Source organism: Notolepis coatsorum (genome assembly GCF_963971535.1).
Source record: "Notolepis coatsorum genome assembly, chromosome: 10".
Taxonomy (NCBI): Eukaryota; Metazoa; Chordata; class Actinopteri; order Aulopiformes; family Paralepididae; genus Notolepis; species Notolepis coatsorum.
Window position 1 is genome coordinate 54,821,836 of NC_140174.1, and position 12,986 is coordinate 54,834,821.

Here is a 12,986-nt window from a genome sequence, read left to right on the forward strand (position 1 = left end):
GAGCTCTGCTCACACGATGTGAGGAACGACAAGATTGTGAGATCACTGCTGGCACTGTAAACAATAACAAAATACCTGAGAAAACACGACACTGGGTAGAGAGCGCCCGGTAGTCCTCCGCTGGCTGAGCCATGTCACCTCACGCCTGAGCCCTGACCCTCAAATAGAGATGAATAACCGATAATATATAATTTTGTCATAATATATTTAGGAAAATATAGCCATTTTTGATGCCACCCATATGGAAAAGATGTGCAAATCGTATAAAATGTTTACTAGGTCTACCAAGAAACTGTAAGTAAACCATTATGTCAGTAAATCCACATAAAAATTATTCTTACAATGAACTTAGAGAATCTGCCATATATAGCTGCAGCAATCTAACATAATAGCATATAAAACATAGATTAAATGACATCTGAAAGCAGAAAATATACTGTATGTTTCTCAAAGGCAGAACTATATGTTTCTTATTATATGACCACAACTCATATCACCCAACACACAAAGATGGCAGTAGGGGTGGTGGTGGTGGTGGTGAGATCAGATGCAATCGCAAACTAAAAGAAAGTCATCAACAAACTGTGTCCCAACATTTCTGGCTAAGCTTCCACGGGTTTAAAGGGATACACTACACTAAAGTTTCCTCCATCCTAACCGCGTGTTGGGGTTCACCTCGCTGTGAGCTGTGCCCACGTTCATGGTGGCGCCGCCGCATTGCTGCCAGCGGTTTTTACTGTAGGATGAATGTAGACAAATAAAAACGTATGCACAAATGAACAGGTCTATGCACGGAATCGACTGAATGGGTTTGCAAGAGTTTTGAGTATGCCTAGCTAGTAAGCTGCTGCTGCTGGTGGACCAAGAACTAGGCCTTGAGATGCACAGAGAGGTCAGATGTCTGCTACCTTTACTTAATAAGTTGAAGGCCTAAGTATGTGGTGCCACTCAACTGGTGACAAGCATGGGCTACTGTAAGATTAGAGGGAAACAATAGCAATAGAATTGGAGCTTTATTATGCAAATTCAAAAGAACATAATTGTATGTCCACTTAACGTACTGTCAACAGACTGACAATCCAACGTGTATGACAATATATTATGACGATTTTCTTTTTTTAAATGTTATTCATCTCTATTTGAGGGTCAGGGCTCAGGCGTGAGGTGGCATGGCTCAGCCAGCGGAGGACTACCGGGCGCTCTCTACCCAGTGTCGTGTTTTCTCAGGTATTTTGTTATTGTTTACAGTGCCAGCAGTGATCTCACAATCTCGTTGTCCTCACATTGTGTGAGCAGAGTAAAATTTTGACTATATCCTTTGTTTTTTACATGATGTTGCAGTGGCCCTCTGCAGCTATATAACGTTCTCAAGAACATGAGCATTTAGAGACACTTCTAGTTCCTAAAGCTTAACGTGTCTCCCGGTGGTAAAAGGGAAACAATTTAACAACAGTCACTGACCCATTTTGTGTCTAATCCTAGTAATCATTCGTTACACTTTATTTTGGGGGACCCTAATGTAAAGAAGACAAACGTCTTTCTCTGGTCTCCATCCCCTTAACAATTGTGTGTATTGAGCCATACTGTATTGTACCCATTCTGCAATCTGTTAAATAAAGTTTTCATTCATAGTCCACTCCATTGTATATCTACATCTTATGAGTAGTGTGTCAGTTGACTGTGGGAAGTATCTAGACTTTCAACGTATAGCCAGTAGACTGTAAACAGGGTAGTTTTTTATTTGTAGGTAGATGGAATGGTTAAGGTTAAGGTAAGGGATAGGTTTATTAAAAGGGGAAAATGATGACGAGTTACAGCTTCACAGATTGGCCAAAAAGTGAAAACCCTCTGTTTACAGTCAGTGTACTAGTTACTGACACACTATTTATAAGATCAAACTAACGTGTTACCTAATAAAATTATTTGATTTAACAAAATTCGGGACACATAATAATAGTGCAAGTGGAAAACAAGCATGTAGTGTTAATATTAAAATAGTGACCATTGGTGATGACATCATTTCATCATCATTAATACTTTGTGTAACACTTCTTTGAGAAAGAAAAGCAGCGTGTTGTCTAGATTAATTCAGCAACAATGTCATAATTTAAAAAGGAAACACTATTCAAATGACTGCTGTCCTCTCCTGGTCAATTAGTTGACTAATGGTAATAAGTGTCGACTAAGTCATTTTTCAGTATTTTTTTCATGTCGAATGAGTTGAAAATTATTATATTATTTTATATAAGAATTATATTTGATATAATGATACAAATTATATAAAATAAACATATTCACAAACATGCTTGCGCTTTAATAAGAATTAGACTTTAAGAGGTCCTTCTGCATGATTAGTTTGGCAGAAGGACAACAAATCTAGAGATTTGACTAAATCCTAAGAGTATTTTCAATTACCAAAAAAGCTCTTCAATCATAAAGAGCTAAAAGTCTAAAGTAAAGTTAGGGGAACTACGACCATTTTCAGAATTCATGAATGTTATTCCTATGGTTTAAGGCAGTACAGAAATATTATATTTTTTACAAAAAAGACAATGAATTGGGAAGGATTTTATAGATGAACTGAGAACACTACTATAGAATAAAGCCAATTTGGGTATAAAAAAAATTAAACAAAAATGATGTGGGTCCACAAAATTGGTCTCCCCTTCATTGTCAATGGAGCAGCTGTAGACTATACCTGATTTAAATCACAAGTTTGATTCTTACTTCTCTGGTTTCTGGCTTTGGGAGAGAGTGTATAGCTCATGTTCACATATTTATTGAACTTAGGCCATGGAAACCTATTTGGCTTATTAGAATTCTTGATTGGGGCATTGTTCTCCATTAATCCATAAGCACAATTAGCTGAAATTGTGAAATCCATCCACAGGGAGATAGCTTTCAAATCCTGTCTGAAAAACACTTCTGCTCCAAGGAGTCAAGTGGAGGTGGAAACCTGATCTCTGCCCTGAAACGATGTTGGCTACCTCTCATGATGATTAAAAAAAAATCAAAGCTTCAAAGTCTTGCGGTCTCTCCCCCGTTTCTTCACAGCCACATATTTAGATGTTTAGATATGTTGCCGCGCAGGCCAAATTTCTATGCGCTATTTGGTCTGAAGCCTTCAGGGCGACGCTGACTTACGACTTTCAAAATGTAACGTGAGTCCATTAGGACTCGTGCCTGTAATGAAAGATTTTAATGGTGAGATACGTTTCATACATATATTCTGGCCTGACTGTCTTTTGCCGCAGGGACTGCGTTTTGTAATGCGAGCTCCTTGTTCCACGAAGACAGGTAAAATTTGCATCCACCTTATACCATTGACCTAATGCAGGTTATCATTGTTATGTTATTACAATAGACATAGCAAAAAAATATATATATATATAAAGGAACGCATAACGATATTCCTGATCTGTTTTCAAGCTGTAGCAGAGAGTTGTTGTTAAAAACTGTACAATAACCCTTTAAAGAAGATGTGAAGGTCTCCAAGTTTAATATGTTGCTACTTTTTTTCTTCTTTAATATTTCGGATTAATTAGGATTTGTATGCCTAACTTTAATGTCTATGGCTGTCCTAGATTGTATATTTTCAGATTGTGCCGTTCCTCTAATTCATTGGCCCTGTTTCTATCCTTACATCCATCTCGAAAGTCATGGAAAAAATAGTATACGAACAGGTCGAAAAGTACCTTACGGATAAAAATCGAATCTACGAATTCCAATCTGGCTTCAGAACATCCCACTCCACTGACACATGCCTTCTCTATTTGAACGACCACATCAAGCAAGAGGTGGACGCGGGCAAATACTGCGGCATGGTCATGCTAGACCTACAAAAGGCCTTCGACACTGTCAATCACACCATTCTGATTGACAAGCTAAAAGCAATTGGTTTTGATAGTTTATCAGTGAGCTGGATACAATCCTACCTGGAGGGGAGAGAACAGATGGTGGAGGTAAACGGTACCCTATCCCCCCCCCTCACAGTGAACTGTGGTGTTCCTCAAGGAAGCATACTAGGACCACTACTGTTCCTAATTTATGCAAATGACATGTCGTCAGCTTGTGACTGCAACTTGTTCCTGTTTGCGGACGACTCAGCCCTGCTGGTCTCTGACAAGAACAAGTTACAGGTTGAAAAAACCCTCAGCTCGGAACTAGGCAAAATCTGCATATGGCTCGCCGACAACAAACTATCATTACACATGGGCAAAACAGAGTCCATTCTCTTCGGTTCAAATAACAAACTCAGCAAAACAGACGGCTTCTCAGTTACAGTGGGTGACAATATTGTCACAAGGAAAGATGAAATTACCTACCTGGGTTCCATCCTAGAGGCTAATCTTTCCTGTGACAAAATGGCATCCAATGTAATAAAAAAAAGTCAATCAACGAACTCGATTCTTGTACCGGATCTCCTCCCTGGTAAACAAGAATACCCTGAAGACTCTGGCAGGAGCACTCATTCAAGGGTACTACGACTATGCTTGCACCTCATGGTACCAAAGCACCTCAAAGGCACTAAAAACCAAATTACAAACATCTCAAAACAAACTAGTCAGACTACTGCTTGACCTGACTCCTAGAACCCACCTCACCCCTGCACACTTTGCCAACCTAGGATGGCTTAGAGTAGACAACAGAGTACAGCAACTTGCAATGGGCCTGGTCTACAAGATACACTACACGACCAAGGTACCCATGTACATGTCAAAATACTTCCCAAAGGTCAGTGAATACCACGATCACAACACCAGAGGGAGCTCCACAAATCATGTAAAACCCAGATTCGGCTCAAACAAGGGACTAAACACGTTTCGCAATTATGCCACAACAATGTGGAACGCCCTACCCAAAGCTGTAAAGGAATGTAAATCACTACCCACCTTCAAAAACACTCTCAAAGAACACCTACGGGAGACTGCAATTCAAAACTGGCCCCTACAAATGTCCTAACCCAGTTGTACAATAAAGACCAAGCATGGCTTTGTCAGTATTCCAATGTACAGCCCCACCCCACCTACCCAACCTCCTCCAATGTACAGTTTCCATGTCAAATGTATGTCAGTATTCCAATGTACAGTGTCCCCCCCCCCCCCTACCCAACCCCCCCCCACCTCCAATGTACAGCCCCACCCCACCTACCCAACCTCCCCCAATGCACAGTTTCTATGTCAAATGTATATACTCTTCTTCTGGATTTTTTTAGTATCACAAACAGTACTGTATTTGAAAATCTGGTATGTCATAAATGTATAGATGTAGCAGTACTGTCTATCTGTATGTCATGTGTGTCATATGATGAATTGAAAATGGGGGACCCTGATGGAAACAAGACGAAAGTCTTTCTCAGGTCTGCATCCTCTTAACAATTGTATGTATTGAGCTGTACTGTACTGTACCCATTCTGCAATCTGTTAATAAACTTTTCAATCAATCAATCAATCAATTGGTTCTCAAAGTGGGGTCACGGGCGCCCCAGGGGTCCAGGAATGAGGAGGTTTCAGGGGGTCCCCGGGAAAAAAGCATGTCAATTATAAAGAAAAGGATTATTCTGATATTTATTCTGTTATCTCCACACCTACAGTCATATATGGAATTCTCAACTAAATCATATCTAACAACACATTTCTTCTCAGGTGGGGGACAAGGAACAATATGTTATCAAACGGGGGTCTGTGGCCTGTTACGTAAAAATGTGGGGGTCCTTGATGTGGAAAAAGTTTGAGAACCACTGCTCTAATTGGTACAGCACAAGCTTTCTGTTGTAATTAAGTACTACTCCTTGTATGAAGTAAGCCGCAATGAGCTGTAACTGTACAACCCCCGTCCTTTTCATTGGCATGACTTACACAAGTATGATACTGATACACTGTCTGAGACCCGGTGATGAGCAAAGGGAAATGTCATTTCAGAATCAGAGTCCCTGTTGGGTTGAGCGTGTCATTATTCTTGCAACAGAGAGAGAGACACGTGCAACCAGTAGATGTCACCATCAACACATTTCCAACCCAGTTTATTCTGTGATCATCAGAGCTTCAGAGTGTGAACTGATAGAACGAGCCATTCCCACTCAAATACACACTCGTGAATGGTGGCCACACCGTAATGTCCATAGAATATGCTTGATGATGGTTGTCATGGAAATAATACATGTTGGTTTCGTAGCATGAGACTCAGAAAGTTGATGTGTTACCAAGGCAACGGAATCATTCGGAAGAACATTCCAGTGGCAGTTGCGTTAAACATTCCAGCTTTCTGAATCTCACACACTTTCCATGGCAACATTATCAAGATTCTTGGCAGCCATCTTTATAGTGTCCCAAAAGAGATTACTATGATACTCTAGGAAAGGCCCATTCTAGTACTATGGATGGGATACACTCGCGGTAATGATAATCTGCCATTGGCCAAGTGTGATCCATACTAGTTATATATCTCTATAACTTGACTTTCCACACCACACATGGCAGTGAACCCCATAATATACTTGTTGATGTTTGATAATTAAGCGTAACAATACGTTTACACCTTATTCATACATTCCGCTCATACATTTAAGCCTTTGCTCTGGCCAAGCACTCATTCATTCTCCAGTGCCATGTCCTCTTAGGAAAATGGGAGAAAGAAATCACGCTAGTCTATAAGTCTGCAACTTTTAGGAGGAACTTTATGCTTTGTTGTTTGAGGGAGGAAAAGTGTCCAGAAAGGTTGTTGGGTTTAAATCCATCACGGTATCATTATGTGGTCTGTCCAAACACTGAAAAGCAAACTAACAAACAAGATTTCACAATTGAGTACCTCAGATGAAGATTTAAGTTTAAAGTTTTCAGAGGGAACAATGTTTTCAAACTTTATTATCTAAAGATGATAAGTGTTGTGTTCGCTCGTAGTTAAAGACAGTAGAGGTTGAGCACTTTCTTGTGATATATCATATTCACACATCCAAGTGATTTAGATTATCTTCAAAACTGCAAATACATGGGGATGTCCAAAACATTTCTAAATGGACTTATATGGTTCATTATTAAGAATAAGAATAAAGAATAAGAATTTGGATAACTGTACAGAGCAACACACAGCTTGTTGATGTCAGCATGTTGTGAGGGTGAATGAGCTAACATGTACTGTAGCCAGTATGGTTTTTCTGGTTCATATTCAATAAGCATCATAGACAGTTAAATGATCATTTCCTCTCATCTTTCCCTTAAAACATCAAGGGGTTATGCGTTTAATAATTTGCGCAAACAATGGCTATGCACCCCCCCCCCCCCACATCCCCTTTTATCCTCAAATCACTCTGTGACTGTAAACGAGCAGCGTCTGAGAAAGAGAAAGAAAGAGAGAGAGAGGACACTCCTCCTGGAGAATGAGAGGTGGACTTGTGACCCAGGCCGGCTTGGATGATAGCCCTGCTGGAAAAGGCTGTCGCAAGGAGTCCATTATTGCTCCTGGAGGAAGCTGAGGATTAGAACACCAAAGAATTTCAATAAAAGAAGTGTCTGTTTGGGGGTGGGGAGGGGCTGAAGAGTCGGGGGGTGGGAGGGTCGGCGGGGTACGGTTGGAGAGGGGGGGGGGGGGGCTCCCTCATTGTCCCAACAGTGATTGAGAGCAAGAGGAGGGGAGTTGGAGGGCATTGTGTTTGCAGGCCCTCTGAAGAAGGTAGTTATTAGTGGGGATGGCTAAGGGGGTGGCTGTTGACTCTTCATCTTGTGTGAACAAAGTCTCTGGCACATAGCCCTCTCCCTCTCTCTCTCTCTCTCTCCCTCTGTCCCGGGACCCCCTTGTTTACGAGTGCCATGAATACTGCCCCTCCACTCAAGGACCCCCGCCACCTCCAACCTGCACCGTCGCGCATTGTGGGGCTTAAGTGTCCTTTAATTAGGCCAGCTCAGTGTCCGGCTAGAGACCGCCGAGGGTTTAGTCTCCTCTTCCCCCTGTGGGACGGTGCTGATCGGCTCACACACACACACACACACACACACACACACACACACACACACACACACACACACACACACACACACACACACACACACACACACACACACACACACACACACACACACACACACACACACACACACACACACACACACACACACACACACACACACACACACACACACACACACACGAACAGGACTTCCCTTACATCGCCCAGGGATGGAGTGTTTGCTGCTCTAATGAAAAAGGTTTGTTTGGGGGGGAGAGTTCTTGTCGTTTTTGTGCCCCCCGGCTTACACCGTCCTGACAAAGGCGTCAATATTATCCCCTAACGTTCTCCCATTTCCAGGACACGTTAGTGTTGGGGACGAGCCCCCACGTCGGATGGATGCGGCTGCGGCCGTACCACCCCCCCCCATCTGGACATCAAGCGACAGACCGACCGGCAGCGTTCTCCAGACGGCCCAGATGGTAAACATGATGCTCGTACTTTGCACCAAACCTCTGTTCTGTGTAAAATACTTTTTAAGACGATTTATAATCGACCTCTAAACTGAACGGAGGACATGATGGGGATCAGGAATTCTTTCTCTCTTTGGAAATGATGTAGAAGAGCGTGAATTCATGCAAAAATATGTAAAGGTAGTGTGAATTCGCTTAAGCGCGTCCACAGGCATGAGCGCACACGCACACACACACACACACACACACACACACACACACACACACACACACACACACACACACACACACACACACACACACACACTCAAACACACAGCTTTGTCATTGTGATGGAGCACATTTCATTATCATAACAGGGCAAGAGCACAGGACCCCAAGTACGGGGGGAGGCGGACAAGGGGCATTGAGTTTTTTTCCCCCTGAACTGCCCCGGCAAAATGAGTAATTTCTGGAAGCCCCATTGTGCGGAGAGCTTACAGGGCGAAGGGCCGTGAAAGGAGGTGGCAGGAGGAAGGAGAGAAAAATGGGAGTGAATGAAATAAACAAAGGGCGAGAGAGAGATGGCAAGAATGAGAGACAGAAAGGAGCAATGAGAGAAAAGAAGTGTGCGAGGGGAGGGGGGGCGGGATTTGGGGGCGTGTTCTTAAACTTTCTCGCCACGGCCCAGTGTGTGTGTAGACACCCCCCTAATCCTGGTTTTATTGGTTGCCTGTGTCCGGCCATGCTGGTCGGATTGAGCGGGGAGGGGCGGGAGGCGGGGGGCCGAACACATGTCCTCCTTTGTGGCGATACGCTGATCGGGCCTGAGAAAAAGCCGGACCTGGTTACGGGCCTTTCTCAGGTCACCGTAGAAACGGGCACGGCAGGGGTCCGCTGTGTGTGCGCGTCTCCCCCTTTCGTGCACCTACCGATGCAACCGTGTAGCCCGACTCCTTCCTCTAGCGCTAGATTCACACCAAATGGAACAGAAGTGTTGTCGCATTGAGTTGACTTCTACTAATGTGTGCGGCGGGGAAATACACGGATGATCAGTCTAGAAAATCTGACATAGGCTACAGTATCCATATACAAACACTGGAGAAGGATGAACTCTTGACCTACAGTAGAGGTCATAGCAGTTTCCACATTCCAGACGAGGCCAACTTCAACCACACATCAATGCTCCATGTGGTCTACCTCAGAAACCATGTGGAACAATTCCTGCAACTAGAGATGCACTGATGCCACTTTCTCACCGCCGATACCGATTCCGAGACCTAAACCATGTATCGGCCCAGTGTTCGATACCAGTATCTGTATCTGTCTGTACGGTATCAGACTTGTTACAGTGGAAAAAACGTCCCTCTCCATCTCCTGACAACTCAGCTGAGGATCAGGCCCCTACAGTACTGTGTGTTTTCAACCCTGATCTCCATCGACTCGCTTCCCAGACAGTTAACACCACACTTGTGGCCTTGACCTGGGAAACGTGGTTTCAATGTTGTTCAGATGCAGACCGCAGACCCATTCCTTCGCCTCACGCTCGTAAATTACACTGCTGTCACATTCCCCTCATCCATCTCTGGCCTTGCTAACCGTCTATCACCCCATACGGTGTGACTGCAGTCCAACTCCAAGCGCTGAACTCGGCACATTTCTGACACGGTTGCTGTCGCAAGCGACAACGTCCATGATTGAAAACAGACGTCTCTGGTAGTGAGCGCCGCCGGGAGACACACGGCACATCTGGACTGGAAGCGTTGAAGAAATCTTCCCGACTTGATTGGAAGCACGTCCGAGACTCCCCACCGTGACTGGCAAGAAGGCAAGCTTCACATGGATTTTACCAAGGAGATCGATCAATTATTGTCCAACAGACGCCTTTCACGGAATGAGACACATATCAACAAAAATTTCATAAATTTGTGTTTTATCACCAATAAAACACCAGATCTTGTAAATAAATAAAAGTCACAGTGGAACAGTAATATCATACATTTCCAGTGCTTTACCTACTCTACCACTGCACAGAAAATATGCATTTCCTTTTGAAAGTGGTTACCAATGGTTACAGACAGCCATGATGGGAGGAAGAGAACTACCCAAACATTCCGTTTAGGGTTTTTGATTAACCCTTTTTTCTTCTTCTCTCATGGTGGTATGGATGAGGGGTCCTCCGTCACAGCCTGCTTCCCCATCCTCTCCGGTAAGGAGGAATTACATAAAAGAGGGGGAGGGTGAGGTGAGCCTCTCCGGCGGTCGACCTCTAGACTGCGGTCGCTGAGCTCTCTCCCTGTGTCGGGGACCAAGGCCTCTCCACTCCCAGTGCACACTCCCAGCCCCTGCTGTTCCACCTTCCAGCCCTCTAAAAGCCCGCCAAGCTCACTCACGCCCCCGGAGGTCCCTCCACAGTGGGTCACTACCCCCCCAGGCAAACATTCGTCAGTTGTCACTGCATGCCGGCTGACCCACTGGGCTAGACTTCAAAACTATGCCAAAAGATGAGAGGGTTCCCTGCGCTTCAAAATGTAGGCTCAAAAGCAGTGCTGGTGACCAACGGGGTTGACAGTTTAATATTTCTATCAACTTGAAATGTGTAGCTAGTTTGTGGACTATCATTGTTGCTTGTTATGTGCTGTTTCTTTAAGCGCCTATGTCATAATAGCACAAACACTTACAAAGAACCAATCAAGCAGCAACCAAGAAATTACAGCAGTATATATGGACATGTAAGGATGGTATGGGTCACATTATAAATTAAAGAAGAATTCCACCCACCCTTTTCATTCATGTTATCACATTCCCACTAGTGTAATAACAAATGTCCTCGACTAACACCCGTCAAAATGAAATTCTAAATAAATGAATAAAATACACTACAATGTAACTCTGAAATGCCGGTCCCTTGCTACTTCAATTGGATTTAGGAAGTATTTAGACAAGTCACTGAGGTTTCACCGCAGGTGTGGTTACACACATTCAAGCACCTCTGAAATCTACCAGGCAAAACAAAAGACCAAACAACTGTAAATGCAATTAGAAAATTCGACAAATGCAAAAAAAGGAAAATAAGAAGGTCACCATTTTTTTAAAAGGGTGAAAAAAAACTTGCAACAAAATAACAAAGTGTTAATCCTTTCGGGGGCTGTACGATCTCACATGCAAGATTTTGAGAACCAATTGTAATAATGATGTAACGGTGTCATTGAAAGCAACCAAGTTCTATAATTCCTTCCAGAATTCCAAGGAAACAAAAAATAACAACAACAAAAAAAAGAAACGTACACCTGAAAGGGTTAACAGAGTTACGTGTATTCCCCCTCCCCCCCCCCCCACACACCACCCCCCGGAAACATTCACATCAGAGCTACAGATGAGAACGTCAAATAGCTTTAAAAGTCTTGTCTTTTTTCATTCTGTGTTTAGACTGGTACTTATTTAAAGAGCATGAATCAGGTCACGCCAAAAGTACATTGTCCTGAGCCTTAACTACAAAGAAAACACGATCTGAACGCAGAGTACCATAATGATATGGTAGAGGATCCGCTAAGAGCATGAGACATCACTCTCTAAAGACATGATGCAATGCGTTAGCAGAAAAAACTGCAGAAAACTGGCACATGGATGGAAGCCAAAACAAAAGGTTTCACTCAATATTAAAGAAAAGTTGGAAACTTAAACGCTCATAATAAAATACAAAGAGGTGAAGAGGAAGTAGAAGAAAAGAAATAAGGGAAATATTGAGTTAAAAATTCAAGTAATGTTTAAGACATTTTGGAGAGAAGATTTTCATAATAAAAGTCTAAAATAAAAAGGGGAAATCCTGAGCTTAAATTTCACTCAATTAAAAAAAATAAAAGTAAGTAAAAAAAAATAATGGGGAGTGTTGGACTGAAAAGTGCCAATAATACAGTAATATTTGCCAATAATCTGATGAGCCCCTATCTCTTGATTTGAATCTTAACCTTTGCTGCTGCTTCCTGTGTTGAACTATTGGGTTGTCCCTCAGCCTTTTGTCTGAGACAACAAGCCTCTAATCGGGATGGCGTTATCAGTACAAGATTATGTGATGTCCTGTCAGGTAAGTTGTTTATGTTGTTTTGCCCTGATCAGTTTCCCCCTGCGTGTGAATACGACGTCTAGGTTACTGCATGGCTGGTGTGCTTTGCTGATGCCCCCCCCCTTCCCTCCTCCTTGACACCCCCCCCCCCTCTCCCACTGCTGCCTGCCCCACAAACCATCAGAATGACAATGGTATTGATGTAAACTGTGTCGCCTTTGGGCCGCTGGAGCATAAACCCTGCATGCCTGGCCCAGTCAGCACCAGCGTTTATGACTTTATTGTGCCCCCTTTTATGTCCTCCTGGTGGGGGGGGGGTGGGGGTGGACAACAATTTAGAAAATTCACTGTAAACGCATGAGAGAGAAAGGGTGTGTGTGTGTGTGTGTGTGCGTGTGTGTGTGTGTGTGTGTGTGTGTGTGTGTGTGTGTGTGTGTGTGTGTGTGTGTGTGTGTGTGTGTGTGTGTGTGTGTGTGTGTGCACGTCACATGTATATGTGTGCATCTGTATGCACTGTATGCTTACATAT